This window comes from Lissotriton helveticus, chromosome 5_1, assembly GCF_964261635.1.
Source record: "Lissotriton helveticus chromosome 5_1, aLisHel1.1, whole genome shotgun sequence".
Taxonomy (NCBI): Eukaryota; Metazoa; Chordata; class Amphibia; order Caudata; family Salamandridae; genus Lissotriton; species Lissotriton helveticus.
This window is the reverse complement of record NC_136065.1, coordinates 1452669343-1452690759: the sequence shown is the minus strand read 5'-3', so window position 1 is coordinate 1452690759 and position 21417 is coordinate 1452669343.

Sequence of the window (21417 nt, the reverse complement as noted above, 5' to 3'; positions counted from 1 at the left end):
CATCCCTGGACCCGTGTTTCGAGGTTGTTACCTCTCGTCAGCAGGGAATAGGCATATATGTAGGGGTGCTGCGTAGCCTGCCAAAAAATATCCTCAGGTCCGGTACCACTCGTGGCACGCACGTGCGTAACCCGGGCTCGTCAGCCCCACCAGCTCAAGGGAGCTTGAATATAAAAGAAAGTCCAATTGGTCGCACACTGCTTGTCCTATCAGGGTGTTTCCCCAAAGCATTGTGGTCCATGAAGTAAGCATCAGCGGGTGCGCCTCTGCCAGGGTCTTGAGCAAAAAATCACTGTTGCCTTGGCCATCCCTGGACACGTGTTTCGAGGTTGTTACCTCTCATCAGCAGGGAATAGGCATATATGTAGGGGTGCTGCGTAGGCTGCCAAAAAATATCCTCTGGTCCGGTACCACTCGTGGCACGCAGGTGCGTAACCCGGGCTCGTCAGCCCCACCAGCTCAAGGGAGCTTGAATATAAAAGAAAGTCCAATTGGTCGCACACTGCTTGTCCTATCAGCGTGTTGCCCCAAAGCATTGTGGTCCATGAAGTAAGCATCAGCGGGTGCGCCTCTGACAGGGTCTTGAGCAAAAAATCACTGTCGCGTTGGCCATCCCTGGACCCGTGTTTCGAGGTTGTTACCTCTCGTCAGCAGGGAATAGGCATATATGTAGGGGTGCTGCTTAGGCTGCCAAAAAATATCTTCAGGTCCGGTACCACTCGTGGCACGCACGTGCGTAACCCGGGCTCGTCAGCCCCACCAGCTCAAGGGAGCTTGAATATAAAAGAAACTCCAATTGGTCGCACACTGCTTGTCCTATCAGCATGTTGCCCCAAAGCATTGTGGTCCATGAAGTAAACATCAGCGGGTGCGCCTCTGACAGGGTCTTGAGCAAGAAATCACTGTCGCTTTGGCCATCCCTGGCCACGTGTTTCGAGGTTGTTACCTCTCATCAGCAGGGAATAGGCATATATGTAGGGGTGCTGCGTAGGCTGCCAAAAAATATCCTCAGGTCCGGTACCACTCGTGGCACGCAGGTGCGTAACCCGGGCTCGTCAGCCCCACCAGCTCAAGGGAGCTTGAATATAAAAGAAAGTCCAATTGGTCGCACACTGCTTGCCCTATCAGCGTGTTGCCCCAAAGCATTGTGGTCCATGAAGTAAGCATCAGCGGGTGCGCCTCTGCCTGGGTCTTGAGCAAAAAATCACTGTCGCGTTGGACATCCCCGGACACGTGTTTCGAGCTTGTTACCTCTCGTCAGAAGGGAATAGGCATATATGTAGGGGTGCTGCGTAGGCTGCCAAAAAATATCCTCAGATCCGGTACCACTCGTGGCACGCAGGTGCGTAACCCGGGCTCGTCAGCCCCACCAGCTCAAGGGAGCTTGAATATAAAAGAAAGTCCAATTGGTCGCACACTGCCTGTCCTATCAGCGTATTCCCCCAAAGCATTGTGGTCCATGAAGTAAGCATCAGCGGGTGCGCCTCTGCCAGGGTCTTGAGCAAAAAATCACTGTTGCGTAGGCCATTCCTGGACACGTGTTTCGAGGTTGATACCTCTCGTCAGCAGGGAATAGGCATATATGTAGGGGTGCTGCTTAGGCTGCCAAAAAATATCCTCAGGTCCGGTACCACTCGTGACACGCAGGTGCGTAACCCGGGCTCGTCAGCCCCACCAGCTCAAGGGTCCTTGAATATAACAGAAAGTCCAATTGGTCGCACACTGCTTGTCCTATCAGCGTGTTGCCCCAAAGCATTGTGGTCCATGAAGTAAGCATCAGCGGGTGCGCCTCTGCCAGGGTCTTGAGCAAAAAATCACTGTCGTGTTGGCCATCCCTGGACACGTGTTTCGAGGTTGTTACCTCTCATCAGCAGGGAATAGGCATATATGTAGGGGTGCTGCGTAGGCTGCCAAAAAATATCCTCAGGTCCGGTACCACTCGTGGCACGCAGGTGCGTAACCCGGGCTCGTCAGCCCCACCAGCTCAAGGGAGCTTGAATATAAAAGAAAGTCCAATTGGTCGCACACTGCTTGTCCTATCATCCTGTTGCCTAAAAGCATTGTGGTCCATGAAGTAAGCATCAGCAGGTACGCCTCTGCCAGGGTCTTGAGCATAAAATCACTGTCGCGTTGGCCATCCCTGGACACGTGTTTCGAGGTTGTTACCTCTCATCAGCAGGGAATAGGCATATATGTAGGGGTGCTGCGTAGGCTGCCAAAAAATATCCTCAGGTCCGGTACCACTCATGGCAAGCAGGTGCGTAACCCGGGCTCGTCAGCCCCACCAGCTCAAGGGAGCTTGAAAATAAAAGAAAGTCCAATTGGTCGCACACTGCTTGTCCTATCAGCGTGTTGCCCCAAAGCATTGTGGTCCATGAAGTAAGCATCAGCGGGTGCGCCTCTGCCAGGGTCTTGAGCAAGAAATCACTGTCGCGTTGGCCATCCCTGGACACGTGTTTCGAGGTTGTTACCTCTCGTCATCAGGAAATAGGCATATATGTAGGGGTGCTGCGTAGGCTGCCAAAAAATATCCTCATGTCCGGTACCACTCGTGGCACGCAGGTGCGTAACCCGGGCTCGTCAGCCCCACCAGCTCAAGGGAGCTTGAATATAAAAGAAAGTCCAATTGGTCGCACACTGCTTGTCCTATCAGCGTCTTGCCCCAAAGCATTGTGGTCCATGAAGTAAGCATCAGTGGGTGCGCCTCTGCCATGGTCTTGAGCAAAAAATCACTGTCGCGTTGGCCATCCCTGGACACCTGTTTCGAGGTTGTTACCTCTCGTAAGCAGGGAATAGGCATATATGTAGGGGTGCTGCGTAGGCTGCCAAAAAATATCATCTGGTCCGGTACCACTCGTGGCACGCAGGTGCGTAACCCGGGCTCGTCAGCCCCACCAGCTCAAGGGAGCTTGAATATAAAAGAAAGTCCAATTGGTCGCACACTGCTTGTCCTATCAGCGTGTTGCCCCAAAGCATTGTGGTCCATGAAGTAAGCCTCAGCGGGTGCGCCACTGTCAGGGTCTTGGGCAAAAAATCAATGTTGCGTTGGCCATCCCAGGACCCGTGTTTCGAGATTGTTACCTCTCGTCAGCAGGGAATAGGCATATATGTAGGGGTTCTGAGTAGGCTGCCCAAAAATATCCTCAGGTCCGGTACCACTCGTGGCACGCAGGTGCGTAACCCGGGCTCGTCAGCCCCACCAGCTCAAGGGAGCTTGAATATAACAGAAAGTCCAATTGGTCGCACACTGCTTGTCCTATCAGCGTGTTGCCCCAAAGCATTGTGGTCCATGAAGTAAGCATCAGCGGGTGCGCCTCTGCCAGGGTCTTGAGCAAAAAATCACTGTCGCGTTGGCCATCCCTGGACACGTGTTTCGAGGTTGTTACCTCTCATCAGCAGGGAATAGGCATATATGTAGGGGTGCTGCGTAGGCTGCCAAAAAATATCCTCAGGTCCGGTACCACTCGTGGCAAGCAGGTGCGTAACCCGGGCTCGTCAGCCCCACCAGCTCAAGGGAGCTTGAAAATAAAAGAAAGTCCAATTGGTCGCACACTGCTTGTCCTATCAGCGTGTTGCCCCAAAGCATTGTGGTCCATGAAGTAAGCATCAGCGGGTGCGCCTCTGCCAGGGTCTTGAGCAAGAAATCACTGTCGCGTTGGCCATCCCTGGACACGTGTTTCGAGGTTGTTACCTCTCGTCATCAGGGAATAGGCATATATGTAGGGGTGCTGCGTAGGCTGCCAAAAAATATCCTCATGTCCGGTACCACTCATGGCACGCAGGTGCGTAACCCGGGCTCGTCAGCCCCACCAGCTCAAGGGAGCTTGAATATAAAAGAAAGTCCAATTGGTCGCACACTGCTTGTCCTATCATCGTGTTGCCCCAAAGCATTGGGGTCCATGAAGTAAGCATCAGCGGCTGCCCCTCTGCCAGGGTCTTGAGCAAAAAATCACTGTCGCGTTGGCCATCCCTGGACACGTGTTTCGAGGTTGTTACTTCTCGTCAGCAGGGAATAGGCATATATGTAGGGGTGCTGCGTAGTCTGCCAATATATCCTCAGGCCTGGTACCACTCGTGGCACGCAGGTGCGTAACCCGGGCTCGTCAGCCCCACCAGCTCAAGGGAGCTTGAATATAAAAGAAAGTCCAATTGGTCGCACACTGCTTGTCCTATCAGCGTGTTGCCCCAAAGCATTGTGGTCCATGAAGTAAGCATCAGCGGGTGCGCCTCTGCCAGGGTCTTGAGCAAAAAATCACTGTCGCGTTGGCCATCCCTGGCCACGTGTTTCGAGGTTGTTACCTCTCGTCAGCAGGGAATAGGCATATATGTAGGGGTGCTGCGTAGGCTGCCAAAAAATATCCTCAGGTCCGGTACCACTCGTGGCAAGCACGTGCGTAACCCTGGCTCGTCAGCCCCACCAGCTCAAGGGAGCTTGAATATAAAAGAAAGTCCAATTGGTCGCACACTGCTTGTCCTATCAGCATGTTGCCCCAAAGCATTGTGGTCCATGAAGTAAGCATCAGCGGGTGCGCCTCTGACAGGGTCTTGAGCAAGAAATCACTGTCGCTTTGGCCATCCCTGGCCACGTGTTTCGAGGTTGTTACCTCTCATCAGCAGGGAATAGGCATATATGTAGGGGTGCTGCGTAGGCTGCCAAAAATATCCTCAGGTCCGGTACCACTCGTGGCACGCAGGTGCATAACCCGGGCTCGTCAGCCCCACCAGCTCAAGGGAGCTTGAATTTAAAAGAAAGTCCAATTGGTCGCACACTGCTTGCCCTATCAGCGTGTTGCGCCAAAGCATTGTGGTCCATGAAGTAAGCATCAGCGGGTGCGCCTCTGCCTGGGTCTTGAGCAAAAAATCACTGTCGCGTTGGCCATCCCCGGACACGTGTTTCGAGCTTGTTACCTCTCGTCAGCAGGGAATAGGCATATATGTAGGGGTGCTGCGTAGGCTGCCAAAAAATATCCTCAGGTCCGGTACCACTCGTGGCACGCAGGTGCGTAACCCGGGCTCGTCAGCCCCACCAGCTCAAGGGAGCTTGAATATAAAATAAAGTCCAATTGGTCGCACACTGCTTGTCCTATCAGCGTATTCCCCCAAAGCATTGTGGTCCATGAAGTAAGCATCAGCGGGTGCGCCTCTGCCAGGGTCTTGAGCAAAAAATCACTGTTGCGTAGGCCATTCCTGGACACGTGTTTCGAGGTTGTTACCTCTCGTCAGCAGGGAATAGGCATATATGTAGGGGTGCTGCTTAGGCTGCCAAAAAATATCCTCAGGTCCGGTACCACTCGTGGCACGCAGGTGCGTAACCCGGGCTCGTCAGCCCCACCAGCTCAAGGGAGCTTGAAAATAAAAGAAAGTCCAATTGGTCGCACACTGCTTGTCCTATCAGCGTGTTGCCCCAAAGCATTGTGGTCCATGAAGTAAGCATCAGCGGGTGCGCCTCTGCCAGGGTCTTGAGCAAGAAATCACTGTCGCGTTGGCCATCCCTGGACACGTGTTTCGAGGTTGTTACCTCTCGTCATCAGGGAATAGGCATATATGTAGGGGTGCTGCGTAGGCTGCCAAAAAATATCCTCATGTCCGGTACCACTCGTGGCACGCAGGTGCGTAACCCGGGCTCGTCAGCCCCACCAGCTCAAGGGAGCTTGAATATAAAAGAAAGTCCAATTGGTCGCACACTGCTTGTCCTATCATCGTGTTGCCCCAAAGCATTGGGGTCCATGAAGTAAGCATCAGCGGGTGCCCCTCTGCCAGGGTCTTGAGCAAAAAATCACTGTCGCGTTGGCCATCCCTGGACACGTGTTTCGAGGTTGTTACTTCTCATCAGCAGGGAATAGGCATATATGTAGGGGTGCTGCGTAGTCTGCCAAAATATCCTCAGGTCCGGTACCACTCATGGCACGCAGGTGCGTAACCCGGGCTCGTCAGCCCCACCAGCTCAAGGGAGCTTGAATATAAAAGAAAGTCCAATTGGTCGCACACTGCTTGTCCTATCAGCGTGTTGCCCCAAAGCATTGTGGTCCATGAAGTAAGCATCAGCGGGTGCGCCTCTGCCATGGTCTTGAGCAAAAAATCACTGTCGCGTTAGCCATCCCTGGACACGTGTTTCAAGGTTGTTACCTCTCGTCAGCAGGGAATAGGCATATATGTAGGGGTGCTGAGTAGGCTGCCAAAAAATATCCTCAGGTCCGGTATCACTCGTGGCACGCAGGTGCGTAACCTGGGCTCGTCAGCCCCACCAGCTCAAGGGAGCTTGAATATAAAAGAAAGTCCAATTGGTCGCACACTGCTTGTCCTATCAGCGTCTTGCCCCAAAGCATTGTGGTCCATGAAGTAAGCATCAGTGGGTGCGCCTCTGCCATGGTCTTGAGCAAAAAATCACTGTCGTGTTGGCCATCCCTGGACACCTGTTTCGAGGTTGTTACCTCTCGTAAGCAGGGAATAGGCATATATGTAGGGGTGCTGCGTAGGCTGCCAAAAAATATCCTCTGGTCCGGTACCACTCGTGGCACGCAGGTGCGTAACCCGGGCTCGTCAGCCCCACCAGCTCAAGGGAGCTTGAATATAAAAGAAAGTCCAATTGGTCGCACACTGCTTGTCCTATCAGCATGTTGCCCCAAAGCATTGGGGTCCATGAAGTAAGCATCAGCGGGTGCGCCTCTGCCAGGGTCTTGAGCAAAAAATCACTGTCGCGTTGGCCATCCCTGGACACGTGTTTCGAGATTGTTACCTCTCGTCAGCAGGGAATAGGCATATATGTAGGGGTGCTGCGTAGTCTGCCAAAATATCCTCAGGTCCGGTACCACTCGTGGCACGCAGGTGCGAAACCCGGGCTTGACAGCCCCACCAGCTCAAGGGAGCTTGAATATAAAAGAAAGTCCAATTGGTCGCACACTGCTTGTCCAATCAGCGTGTTGCCCCAAAGCATTGTGGTCCATGAAGTAAGCATCAGCGGGTGCGCCTCTGCCAGGGTCTTGAGCAAAAAATCACTGTTGCGTTAGCCATCCCTGGACACGTGTTTCAAGGTTGTTACCTCTCGTCAGCAGGGAATAGGCATATATGTAGGGGTGCTGAGTAGGCTGCCAAAAAATATCCTCAGGTCCGGTACCACTCGTGGCACGCAGGTGCGTAACCTGGGCTCGTCAGCCCCAACAGCTCAAGGGAGCTTGAATATAAAAGAAAGTCCAATTGGTCACACACTGCTTGTCCTATCAGCGTGTTGCCCCAAAGCATTGTGGTCCATGAAGTAAGCATCAGCGGGTGCGCCTCTGTCAGGGTCTTGAGCAAAAAATCACTGTTGCGTTGGCCATCCCAGGACCCGTGTTTCGAGATTGTTACCTCTCGTCAGCAGTGAATAGGCATATATGTAGGGGTTCTGAGTAGGCTGCCCAAATATATCCTCAGGTCCGGTACCACTCGTGGCACGCAGGTGCGTAACCTGGGCTCGTCAGCCCCACCAGCTCAAGGGAGCTTGAATTAAAAAGAAAGTCCAATTGGTCGCACACTGCTTGTCCTATCAGCGTGTTGCCCCAAAGCATTGTGGTCCATGAAGTAAGCATTAGCGGGTGCGCCTCTGTCAGGGTCTTGAGCAAAAAATCACTGTCGCGTTGGCCATCCCTGGACACGTGTTTCGAGGTTGTTACCTCTCGTCAGCAGGGAATAGGCATATATGTAGGGGTGCTGCCAAAATATCCTCAGGTCCGGTACCACTCGTGGCACGCAGGTGCGTAACCCGGGCTCGTCAGCCCCACCAGCTCAAGGGAGCTTGAATATAAAAGAAAGTCCAATTGGTCGCACACTGCTTGTCCAATCAGCGTGTTGCCCCAAAGCATTGTGGTCCATGAAGTAAGCATCAGCGGGTGCGCCTCTGCCAGGGTCTTGAGCAAAAAATCACTGTTGCGTTAGCCATCCCTGGACACGTGTTTCAAGGTTGTTACCTCTCGTCAGCAGGGAATAGGCATATATGTAGGGGTGCTGAGTAGGCTGCCAAAAAATATCCTCAGGTCCGGTACCACTCGTGGCACGCAGGTGCGTAACCTGGGCTCGTCAGCCCCACCAGCTCAAGGGAGCTTGAATATAAAAGAAAGTCCAATTGGTCACACACTGCTTGTCCTATCAGCGTGTTGCCCCAAAGCATTGTGGTCCATGAAGTAAGCATCAGCGGGTGCGCCTCTGTCAGGGTCTTGAGCAAAAAATCACTGTTGCGTTGGCCATCCCAGGACCCGTGTTTCGAGATTGTTACCTCTCATCAGCAGGGAATAGGCATATATGTAGGGGTTCTGAGTAGGCTGCCCAAATATATCCTCAGGTCCGGTACCACTCGTGGCACGCAGGTGCGTAACCTGGGCTCGTCAGCCCCACCAGCTCAAGGGAGCTTGAATTAAAAAGAAAGTCCAATTGGTCGCACACTGCTTGTCCTATCAGCGTGTTGCCCCAAAGCATTGTGGTCCATGAAGTAAGCATTAGCGGGTGCCCCTCTGTCAGGGTCTTGAGCAAAAAATCACTGTCGCGTTGGCCATCCCTGGACCCGTGTTTCGAGGTTGTTACCTCTCGTCAGCAGGGAATAGGCATATATGTAGGGGTGCTGCGTAGCCTGCCAAAAAATATCCTCAGGTCCGGTACCACTCGTGGCACGCACGTGCGTAACCCGGGCTCGTCAGCCCCACCAGCTCAAGGGAGCTTGAATATAAAAGAAAGTCCAATTGGTCGCACACTGCTTGTCCTATCAGGGTGTTTCCCCAAAGCATTGTGGTCCATGAAGTAAGCATCAGCGGGTGCGCCTCTGCCAGGGTCTTGAGCAAAAAATCACTGTTGCCTTGGCCATCCCTGGACACGTGTTTCGAGGTTGTTACCTCTCATCAGCAGGGAATAGGCATATATGTAGGGGTGCTGCGTAGGCTGCCAAAAAATATCCTCTGGTCCGGTACCACTCGTGGCACGCAGGTGCGTAACCCGGGCTCGTCAGCCCCACCAGCTCAAGGGAGCTTGAATATAAAAGAAAGTCCAATTGGTCGCACACTGCTTGTCCTATCAGCGTGTTGCCCCAAAGCATTGTGGTCCATGAAGTAAGCATCAGCGGGTGCGCCTCTGACAGGGTCTTGAGCAAAAAATCACTGTCGCGTTGGCCATCCCTGGACCCGTGTTTCGAGGTTGTTACCTCTCGTCAGCAGGGAATAGGCATATATGTAGGGGTGCTGCTTAGGCTGCCAAAAAATATCTTCAGGTCCGGTACCACTCGTGGCACGCACGTGCGTAACCCGGGCTCGTCAGCCCCACCAGCTCAAGGGAGCTTGAATATAAAAGAAACTCCAATTGGTCGCACACTGCTTGTCCTATCAGCATGTTGCCCCAAAGCATTGTGGTCCATGAAGTAAACATCAGCGGGTGCGCCTCTGACAGGGTCTTGAGCAAGAAATCACTGTCGCTTTGGCCATCCCTGGCCACGTGTTTCGAGGTTGTTACCTCTCATCAGCAGGGAATAGGCATATATGTAGGGGTGCTGCGTAGGCTGCCAAAAAATATCCTCAGGTCCGGTACCACTCGTGGCACGCAGGTGCGTAACCCGGGCTCGTCAGCCCCACCAGCTCAAGGGAGCTTGAATATAAAAGAAAGTCCAATTGGTCGCACACTGCTTGCCCTATCAGCGTGTTGCCCCAAAGCATTGTGGTCCATGAAGTAAGCATCAGCGGGTGCGCCTCTGCCTGGGTCTTGAGCAAAAAATCACTGTCGCGTTGGACATCCCCGGACACGTGTTTCGAGCTTGTTACCTCTCGTCAGAAGGGAATAGGCATATATGTAGGGGTGCTGCGTAGGCTGCCAAAAAATATCCTCAGATCCGGTACCACTCGTGGCACGCAGGTGCGTAACCCGGGCTCGTCAGCCCCACCAGCTCAAGGGAGCTTGAATATAAAAGAAAGTCCAATTGGTCGCACACTGCCTGTCCTATCAGCGTATTCCCCCAAAGCATTGTGGTCCATGAAGTAAGCATCAGCGGGTGCGCCTCTGCCAGGGTCTTGAGCAAAAAATCACTGTTGCGTAGGCCATTCCTGGACACGTGTTTCGAGGTTGATACCTCTCGTCAGCAGGGAATAGGCATATATGTAGGGGTGCTGCTTAGGCTGCCAAAAAATATCCTCAGGTCCGGTACCACTCGTGACACGCAGGTGCGTAACCCGGGCTCGTCAGCCCCACCAGCTCAAGGGAGCTTGAATATAACAGAAAGTCCAATTGGTCGCACACTGCTTGTCCTATCAGCGTGTTGCCCCAAAGCATTGTGGTCCATGAAGTAAGCATCAGCGGGTGCGCCTCTGCCAGGGTCTTGAGCAAAAAATCACTGTCGCGTTGGCCATCCCTGGACACGTGTTTCGAGGTTGTTACCTCTCATCAGCAGGGAATAGGCATATATGTAGGGGTGCTGCGTAGGCTGCCAAAAAATATCCTCAGGTCCGGTACCACTCGTGGCACGCAGGTGCGTAACCCGGGCTCGTCAGCCCCACCAGCTCAAGGGAGCTTGAATATAAAAGAAAGTCCAATTGGTCGCACACTGCTTGTCCTATCATCCTGTTGCCTAAAAGCATTGTGGTCCATGAAGTAAGCATCAGCAGGTACGCCTCTGCCAGGGTCTTGAGCATAAAATCACTGTCGCGTTGGCCATCCCTGGACACGTGTTTCGAGGTTGTTACCTCTCATCAGCAGGGAATAGGCATATATGTAGGGGTGCTGCGTAGGCTGCCAAAAAATATCCTCAGGTCCGGTACCACTCATGGCAAGCAGGTGCGTAACCCGGGCTCGTCAGCCCCACCAGCTCAAGGGAGCTTGAAAATAAAAGAAAGTCCAATTGGTCGCACACTGCTTGTCCTATCAGCGTGTTGCCCCAAAGCATTGTGGTCCATGAAGTAAGCATCAGCGGGTGCGCCTCTGCCAGGGTCTTGAGCAAGAAATCACTGTCGCGTTGGCCATCCCTGGACACGTGTTTCGAGGTTGTTACCTCTCGTCATCAGGAAATAGGCATATATGTAGGGGTGCTGCGTAGGCTGCCAAAAAATATCCTCATGTCCGGTACCACTCGTGGCACGCAGGTGCGTAACCCGGGCTCGTCAGCCCCACCAGCTCAAGGGAGCTTGAATATAAAAGAAAGTCCAATTGGTCGCACACTGCTTGTCCTATCAGCGTCTTGCCCCAAAGCATTGTGGTCCATGAAGTAAGCATCAGTGGGTGCGCCTCTGCCATGGTCTTGAGCAAAAAATCACTGTCGCGTTGGCCATCCCTGGACACCTGTTTCGAGGTTGTTACCTCTCGTAAGCAGGGAATAGGCATATATGTAGGGGTGCTGCGTAGGCTGCCAAAAAATATCATCTGGTCCGGTACCACTCGTGGCACGCAGGTGCGTAACCCGGGCTCGTCAGCCCCACCAGCTCAAGGGAGCTTGAATATAAAAGAAAGTCCAATTGGTCGCACACTGCTTGTCCTATCAGCGTGTTGCCCCAAAGCATTGTGGTCCATGAAGTAAGCCTCAGCGGGTGCGCCACTGTCAGGGTCTTGGGCAAAAAATCAATGTTGCGTTGGCCATCCCAGGACCCGTGTTTCGAGATTGTTACCTCTCGTCAGCAGGGAATAGGCATATATGTAGGGGTTCTGAGTAGGCTGCCCAAAAATATCCTCAGGTCCGGTACCACTCGTGGCACGCAGGTGCGTAACCCGGGCTCGTCAGCCCCACCAGCTCAAGGGAGCTTGAATATAACAGAAAGTCCAATTGGTCGCACACTGCTTGTCCTATCAGCGTGTTGCCCCAAAGCATTGTGGTCCATGAAGTAAGCATCAGCGGGTGCGCCTCTGCCAGGGTCTTGAGCAAAAAATCACTGTCGCGTTGGCCATCCCTGGACACGTGTTTCGAGGTTGTTACCTCTCATCAGCAGGGAATAGGCATATATGTAGGGGTGCTGCGTAGGCTGCCAAAAAATATCCTCAGGTCCGGTACCACTCGTGGCAAGCAGGTGCGTAACCCGGGCTCGTCAGCCCCACCAGCTCAAGGGAGCTTGAAAATAAAAGAAAGTCCAATTGGTCGCACACTGCTTGTCCTATCAGCGTGTTGCCCCAAAGCATTGTGGTCCATGAAGTAAGCATCAGCGGGTGCGCCTCTGCCAGGGTCTTGAGCAAGAAATCACTGTCGCGTTGGCCATCCCTGGACACGTGTTTCGAGGTTGTTACCTCTCGTCATCAGGGAATAGGCATATATGTAGGGGTGCTGCGTAGGCTGCCAAAAAATATCCTCATGTCCGGTACCACTCATGGCACGCAGGTGCGTAACCCGGGCTCGTCAGCCCCACCAGCTCAAGGGAGCTTGAATATAAAAGAAAGTCCAATTGGTCGCACACTGCTTGTCCTATCATCGTGTTGCCCCAAAGCATTGGGGTCCATGAAGTAAGCATCAGCGGCTGCCCCTCTGCCAGGGTCTTGAGCAAAAAATCACTGTCGCGTTGGCCATCCCTGGACACGTGTTTCGAGGTTGTTACTTCTCGTCAGCAGGGAATAGGCATATATGTAGGGGTGCTGCGTAGTCTGCCAATATATCCTCAGGCCTGGTACCACTCGTGGCACGCAGGTGCGTAACCCGGGCTCGTCAGCCCCACCAGCTCAAGGGAGCTTGAATATAAAAGAAAGTCCAATTGGTCGCACACTGCTTGTCCTATCAGCGTGTTGCCCCAAAGCATTGTGGTCCATGAAGTAAGCATCAGCGGGTGCGCCTCTGCCAGGGTCTTGAGCAAAAAATCACTGTCGCGTTAGCCATCCCTGGACACGTGTTTCAAGGTTGTTACCTCTCGTCAGCAGGGAATAGGCATATATGTAGGGGTGCTGAGTAGGCTGCCAAAAAATATCCTCAGGTCCGGTATCACTCGTGGCACGCAGGTGCGTAACCTGGGCTCGTCAGCCCCACCAGGTCAAGGGAGCTTGAATATAAAAGAAAGTCCAATTCGTCGCACACTGCTTGTCCTATCAGCGTGTTGCCCCAAAGCATTGTGGTCCATGAAGTAAGCATCAGCGGGTGCGCCTCTGCCAGGGTCTTGAGCAAAAAATCACTGTCGCGTTAGCCATCCCTGGACACGTGTTTCAAGGTTGTTACCTCTCGTCAGCAGGGAATAGGCATATATGTAGGGGTGCTGAGTAGGCTGCCAAAAAATATCCTCAGGTCCGGTACCACTCGTGGCACGCAGGTGCGTAACCTGGGCTCGTCAGCCCCACCAGCTCAAGGGAGCTTGAATATAAAAGAAAGTCCAATTGGTCACACACTGCTTGTCCTATCAGCGTGTTGCCCCAAAGCATTGTGGTCCATGAAGTAAGCATCAGCGGGTGCGCCACTGTCAGGGTCTTGAGCAAAAAATCAATGTTGCGTTGGCCATCCCAGGACCCGTGTTTCGAGATTGTTACCTCTCGTCAGCAGGGAATAGGCATATATGTAGGGGTTCTGAGTAGGCTGCCCAAAAATATCCTCAGGTCCGGTACCACTCGTGGCACGCAGGTGCGTAACCTGGGCTCGTCAGCCCCACCAGCTCAAGGGAGCTTGAATTAAAAAGAAAGTCCAATTGGTCGCACACTGCTTGTCCTATCAGCGTGTTGCCCCAAAGCATTGTGGTCCATGAAGTAAGCATTAGCGGGTGCGCCTCTGTCAGTGTCTTGAGCAAAAAATCACTGTCGCGTTGGCCATCCCTGGACCCGTGTTTCGAGGTTGTTACCTCTCGTCAGCAGGGAATAGGCATATATGTAGGGGTGCTGCGTAGCCTGCCAAAAAATATCCTCAGGTCCGGTACCACTCGTGGCACGCACGTGCATAACCCGGGCTCGTCAGCCCCACCAGCTCAAGGGAGCTTGAATATAAAAGAAAGTCCAATTGGTCGCACACTGCTTGTCCTATCAGCGTGTTCCCCCAAAGCATTGTGGTCCATGAAGTAAGCATCAGCGGGTGCGCCTCTACCAGGGTCTTGAGCAAAAAATCACTGTTGCGTAGGCCATTCCTGGACACGTGTTTCGAGGTTGTTACCTCTCGTCAGCAGGGAATAGGCATATATGTAGGGGTGCTGCTTAAGCTGCCAAAAAATATCCTCAGGTCCGGTACCACTCGTGGCACGCACGTGCGTAACCCGGGCTCGTCAGCCCCACCAGCTCAAGGGAGCTTGAATATAAAAGAAACTCCAATTGGTCGCACACTGCTTGTCCTATCAGCATGTTGCCCCAAAGCATTGTGGTCCATGAAGTAAGCATCAGCGGGTGCCCCTCTGCCAGGGTCTTGAGCAAAAAATCACTGTCGCGTTGGCCATCCCTGGACACGTGTTTCGAGGTTGTTACTTCTCGTCAGCAGGGAATAGGCATATATGTAGGGGTGCTGCGTAGTCTGCCAATATATCCTCAGGCCTGGTACCACTCGTGGCACGCAGGTGCGTAACCCGGGCTCGTCAGCCCCACCAGCTCAAGGGAGCTTGAATATAAAAGAAAGTCCAATTGGTCGCACACTGCTTGTCCTATCAGCATGTTGCCCCAAAGCATTGTGGTCCATGAAGTAAGCATCAGCGGGTGCGCCTCTGCCAGGGTCTTGAGCAAAAAATCACTGTCGCGTTAGCCATCCCTGGACACGTGTTTCAAGGTTGTTACCTCTCGTCAGCAGGGAATAGGCATATATGTAGGGGTGCTGAGTAGGCTGCCAAAAAATATCCTCAGGTCCGGTACCACTCGTGGCACGCAGGTGCGTAACCTGGGCTCGTCAGCCCCACCAGCTCAAGGGAGCTTGAATATAAAAGAAAGTCCAATTGGTCACACACTGCTTGTCCTATCAGCGTGTTGCCCCAAAGCATTGTGGTCCATGAAGTAAGCATCAGCGGGTGCGCCACTGTCAGGGTCTTGAGCAAAAAATCAATGTTGCGTTGGCCATCCCAGGACCCGTGTTTCGAGATTGTTACCTCTCGTCAGCAGGGAATAGGCATATATGTAGGGGTTCTGAGTAGGCTGCCCAAAAATATCCTCAGGTCCGGTACCACTCGTGGCACGCAGGTGCGTAACCTGGGCTCGTCAGCCCCACCAGCTCAAGGGAGCTTGAATATAAAAGAAAGTCCAATTGGTCGCACACTGCTTGTCCTATCAGCGTCTTGCCCCAAAGCATTGTGGTCCATGAAGTAAGCATCAGCGGGTGCGCCTCTGCCAGGGTCTTGAGCAAAAAATCACTGTCGCGTTGGCCATCCCTGGACACCTGGTTCGAGGTTGTTACCTCTCGTCAGCAGGGAATAGGCATATATGTAGGGGTGCTGCGTAGGCTGCCAAAAAATATCCTCTGGTCCGGTACCACTCGTGGCACGCAGGTGCGTAACCCGGGCTCGTCAGCCCCACCAGCTCAAGGGAGCTTGAATATAAAAGAAAGTACAATTGGTCGCACACTGCTTGTCCTATCAGCGTGTTGCCCCAAAGCATTGTGGTCCATGAAGTAAGCATCAGCGGGTGCGCCTCTGCCAGGGTCTTGAGCAAAAAATCACTGTCGCGTTAGCCATCCCTGGACACGTGTTTCAAGGTTGTTACCTCTCGTCAGCAGGGAATAGGCATATATGTAGGGGTGCTGAGTAGGCTGCCCAAAAATATCCTCAGGTCCGGTACCACTCGTGGCACGCAGGTGCGTAACCTGGGCTCGTCAGCCCCACCAGCTCAAGGGAGCTTGAATATAAAAGAAAGTCCAATTGGTTGCACACTGCTTGTCCTATCAGCGTGTTGCCCCAAAGCATTGTGGTCCATGAAGTAAGCATCAGCAGGTACGCCTCTGCCAGGGTCTTGAGCAAAAAATCACTGTCGCGTTGGCCATCCCTGGACACGTGTTTTGAGGTTGTTACCTCTCGTCAGCAGAGAATAGGCATATATGTAGGGGTGCTGCGTAGGCTGCCAAAAAATATCCTCAGGTCCGGTACCACTCGTGGCACGCAGGTGCGTAACCCGGGCTCGTCAGCCCCACCAGCTCAAGGGAGCTTGAATATAAAAGCAAGTCCAATTGGTCGCACACTGCTTGTCCTATCAGCGTGTTCCCCCAAAGCATTGTGGTCCATGAAGTAAGCATCAGCGGGTGCGCCTCTGACAGGGTCTTGAGCAAAAAATCACTGTCGCGTTGGCCATCCCTGGCCACGTGTTTCGAGGTTGTTACCTCTCGTCAGCAGGGAATAGGCATATATGTAGGGGTGCTGCGTAGGCTGCCAAAAAATATCCTCAGGTCCGGTACCACTCGTGGCAAGCACGTGCGTAACCCTGGCTCGTCAGCCCCACCAGCTCAAGGGAGCTTGAATATAAAAGAAAGTCCAATTGGTCGCACACTGCTTGTCCTATCAGCATGTTGCCCCAAAGCATTGTGGTCCATGAAGTAAGCATCAGCGGGTGCGCCTCTGACAGGGTCTTGAGCAAGAAATCACTGTCGCTTTGGCCATCCCTGGCCACGTGTTTCGAGGTTGTTACCTCTCATCAGCAGGGAATAGGCATATATGTAGGGGTGCTGCGTAGGCTGCCAAAAATATCCTCAGGTCCGGTACCACTCGTGGCACGCAGGTGCATAACCCGGGCTCGTCAGCCCCACCAGCTCAAGGGAGCTTGAATATAAAAGAAAGTCCAATTGGTCGCACACTGCTTGCCCTATCAGCGTGTTGCCCCAAAGCATTGTGGTCCATGAAGTAAGCATCAGCGGGTGCGCCTCTGCCTGGGTCTTGAGCAAAAAATCACTGTCGCGTTGGCCATCCCCGGACACGTGTTTCGAGCTTGTTACCTCTCGTCAGCAGGGAATAGGCATATATGTAGGGGTGCTGCGTAGGCTGCCAAAAAATATCCTCAGGTCCGGTACCACTCGTGGCACGCAGGTGCGTAACCCGGGCTCGTCAGCCCCACCAGCTCAAGGGAGCTTGAATATAAAATAAAGTCCAATTGGTCGCACACTGCTTGTCCTATCAGCGTATTCCCCCAAAGCATTGTGGTCCATGAAGTAAGCATCAGCGGGTGCGCCTCTGCCAGGGTCTTGAGCAAAAAATCACTGTTGCGTAGGCCATTCCTGGACACGTGTTTCGAGGTTGTTACCTCTCGTCAGCAGGGAATAGGCATATATGTAGGGGTGCTGCTTAGGCTGCCAAAAAATATCCTCAGGTCCGGTACCACTCGTGGCACGCAGGTGCGTAACCCGGGCTCATCAGCCCCACCAGCTCAAGGGAGCTTGAAAATAAAAGAAAGTCCAATTGGTCGCACACTGCTTGTCCTATCAGCGTGTTGCCCCAAAGCATTGTGGTCCATGAAGTAAGCATCAGCGGGTGCGCCTCTGCCAGGGTCTTGAGCAAGAAATCACTGTCGCGTTGGCCATCCCTGGACACGTGTTTCGAGGTTGTTACCTCTCGTCATCAGGGAATAGGCATATATGTAGGGGTGCTGCGTAGGCTGCCAAAAAATATCCTCATGTCCGGTACCACTCGTGGCACGCAGGTGCGTAACCCGGGCTCGTCAGCCCCACCAGCTCAAGGGAGCTTGAATATAAAAGAAAGTCCAATTGGTCGCACACTGCTTGTCCTATCATCGTGTTGCCCCAAAGCATTGGGGTCCATGAAGTAAGCATCAGCGGGTGCCCCTCTGCCAGGGTCTTGAGCAAAAAATCACTGTCGCGTTGGCCATCCCTGGACACGTGTTTCGAGGTTGTTACTTCTCATCAGCAGGGAATAGGCATATATGTAGGGGTGCTGCGTAGTCTGCCAAAATATCCTCAGGTCCGGTACCACTCATGGCACGCAGGTGCGTAACCCGGGCTCGTCAGCCCCACCAGCTCAAGGGAGCTTGAATATAAAAGAAAGTCCAATTGGTCGCACACTGCTTGTCCTATCAGCGTGTTGCCCCAAAGCATTGTGGTCCATGAAGTAAGCATCAGCGGGTGCGCCTCTGCCATGGTCTTGAGCAAAGAATCACCGTCGCGTTAGCCATCCCTGGACACGTGTTTCAAGGTTGTTACCTCTCGTCAGCAGGGAATAGGCATATATGTAGGGGTGCTGAGTAGGCTGCCAAAAAATATCCTCAGGTCCGGTATCACTCGTGGCACGCAGGTGCGTAACCTGGGCTCGTCAGCCCCACCAGCTCAAGGGAGCTTGAATATAAAAGAAAGTCCAATTCGTCGCACACTGCTTGTCCTATCAGCGTGTTGCCCCAAAGCATTGTGGTCCATGAAGTAAGCATCAGCGGGTGCGCCTCTGTCAGGGTGTTGAGCAAAAAATCACTGTCGCGTTGGCCATCCCTGGACCCGTGTTTCGAGGTTGTTACCTCTCGTCAGCAGGGAATAGGCATATATGTAGGGGTGCTGCGTAGGCTGCCAAAAATATCCTCAGGTCCGGTACCACTCGTGGCACGCAGGTGCATAACCCGGGCTCGTCAGCCCCACCAGCTCAAGGGAGCTTGAATATAAAAGAAAGTCCAATTGGTCGCACACTGCTTGCCCTATCAGCGTGTTGCCCCAAAGCATTGTGGTCCATGAAGTAAGCATCAGCGGGTGCGCCTCTGCCTGGGTCTTGAGCAAAAAATCACTGTCGCGTTGGCCATCCCCGGACACGTGTTTCGAGCTTGTTACCTCTCGTCAGCAGGGAATAGGCATATATGTAGGGGTGCTGCGTAGGCTGCCAAAAAATATCCTCAGGTCCGGTACCACTCGTGGCACGCAGGTGCGTAACCCGGGCTCGTCAGCCCCACCAGCTCAAGGGAGCTTGAATATAAAATAAAGTCCAATTGGTCGCACACTGCTTGTCCTATCAGCGTATTCCCCCAAAGCATTGTGGTCCATGAAGTAAGCATCAGCGGGTGCGCCTCTGCCAGGGTCTTGAGCAAAAAATCACTGTTGCGTAGGCCATTCCTGGACACGTGTTTCGAGGTTGTTACCTCTCGTCAGCAGGGAATAGGCATATATGTAGGGGTGCTGCTTAGGCTGCCAAAAAATATCCTCAGGTCCGGTACCACTCGTGGCACGCAGGTGCGTAACCCGGGCTCGTCAGCCCCACCAGCTCAAGGGAGCTTGAAAATAAAAGCAAGTCCAATTGGTCGCACACTGCTTGTCCTATCAGCGTGTTGCCCCAAAGCATTGTGGTCCATGAAGTAAGCATCAGCGGGTGCGCCTCTGCCAGGGTCTTGAGCAAGAAATCACTGTCGCGTTGGCCATCCCTGGACACGTGTTTCGAGGTTGTTACCTCTCGTCAGCAGGGAATAGGCATATATGTAGGGGTGCTGCGTAGGCTGCCAAAAAATATCCTCAGGTCCGGTACCACTCGTGGCAAGCACGTGCGTAACCCTGGCTCGTCAGCCCCACCAGCTCAAGGGAGCTTGAATATAAAAGAAAGTCCAATTGGTCGCACACTGCTTGTCCTATCAGCATGTTGCCCCAAAGCATTGTGGTCCATGAAGTAAGCATCAGCGGGTGCGCCTCTGACAGGGTCTTGAGCAAGAAATCACTGTCGCTTTGGCCATCCCTGGCCACGTGTTTCGAGGTTGTTACCTCTCATCAGCAGGGAATAGGCATATATGTAGGGGTGCTGCGTAGGCTGCCAAAAATATCCTCAGGTCCGGTACCACTCGTGGCACGCAGGTGCATAACCCGGGCTCGTCAGCCCCACCAGCTCAAGGGAGCTTGAATATAAAAGAAAGTCCAATTGGTCGCACACTGCTTGCCCTATCAGCGTGTTGCCCCAAAGCATTGTGGTCCATGAAGTAAGCATCAGCGGGTGCGCCTCTGCCTGGGTCTTGAGCAAAAAATCACTGTCGCGTTGGCCATCCCCGGACACGTGTTTCGAGCTTGTTACCTCTCGTCAGCAGGGAATAGGCATATATGTAGGGGTGCTGCGTAGGCTGCCAAAAAATATCCTCAGGTCCGGTACCACTCGTGGCACGCAGGTGCGTAACCCGGGCTCGTCAGCCCCACCAGCTCAAGGGAGCTTGAATATAAAATAAAGTCCAATTGGTCGCACACTGCTTGTCCTATCAGCGTATTCCCCCAAAGCATTGTGGTCCATGAAGTAAGCATCAGCGGGTGCGCCTCTGCCAGGGTCTTGAGCAAAAAATCACTGTTGCGTAGGCCATTCCTGGACACGTGTTTCGAGGTTGTTACCTCTCGTCAGCAGGGAATAGGCATATATGTAGGGGTGCTGCTTAGGCTGCCAAAAAATATCCTCAGGTCCGGTACCACTCGTGGCACGCAGGTGCGTAACCCGGGCTCGTCAGCCCCACCAGCTCAAGGGAGCTTGAAAATAAAAGAAAGTCCAATTGGTCGCACACTGCTTGTCCTATCAGCGTGTTGCCCCAAAGCATTGTGGTCCATGAAGTAAGCATCAGCGGGTGCGCCTCTGCCAGGGTCTTGAGCAAGAAATCACTGTCGCGTTGGCCATCCCTGGACACGTGTTTCGAGGTTGTTACCTCTCGTCATCAGGGAATAGGCATATATGTAGGGGTGCTGCGTAGGCTGCCAAAAAATATCCTCATGTCCGGTACCACTCGTGGCACGCAGGTGCGTAACCCGGGCTCGTCAGTCCCACCACCTCAAGGGAGCTTGAATATAAAAGAAAGTCCAATTGGTCGCACACTGCTTGTCCTATCATCGTGTTGCCCCAAAGCATTGGGGTCCATGAAGTAAGCATCAGCGGGTGCCCCTCTGCCAGGGTCTTGAGCAAAAAATCACTGTCGCGTTGGCCATCCCTGGACACGTGTTTCGAGGTTGTTACTTCTCATCAGCAGGGAATAGGCATATATGTAGGGGTGCTGCGTAGTCTGCCAAAATATCCTCAGGTCCGGTACCACTCATGGCACGCAGGTGCGTAACCCGGGCTCGTCAGCCCCACCAGCTCAAGGGAGCTTGAATATAAAAGAAAGTCCAATTGGTCGCACACTGCTTGTCCTATCAGCGTGTTGCCCCAAAGCATTGTGGTCCATGAAGTAAGCATCAGCGGGTGCGCCTCTGCCATGGTCTTGAGCAAAAAAATCACTGTCGCGTTAGCCATCCCTGGACACGTGTTTCAAGGTTGTTACCTCTCGTCAGCAGGGAATAGGCATATATGTAGGGGTGCTGAGTAGGCTGCCAAAAAATATCCTCAGGTCCGGTATCACTCGTGGCACGCAGGTGCGTAACCTGGGCTCGTCAGCCCCACCAGCTCAAGGGAGCTTGAATATAAAAGAAAGTCCAATTCGTCGCACACTGCTTGTCCTATCAGCGTGTTGCCCCAAAGCATTGTGGTCCATGAAGTAAGCATCAGCGGGTGCGCCTCTGTCAGGGTGTTGAGCAAAAAATCAGTGTCGCGTTGGCCATCCCTGGACCCGTGTTTCGAGGTTGTTACCTCTCGTCAGCAGGGAATAGGCATATATGTAGGGGTGCTGCGTAGGCTGCCAAAAAATATCCTC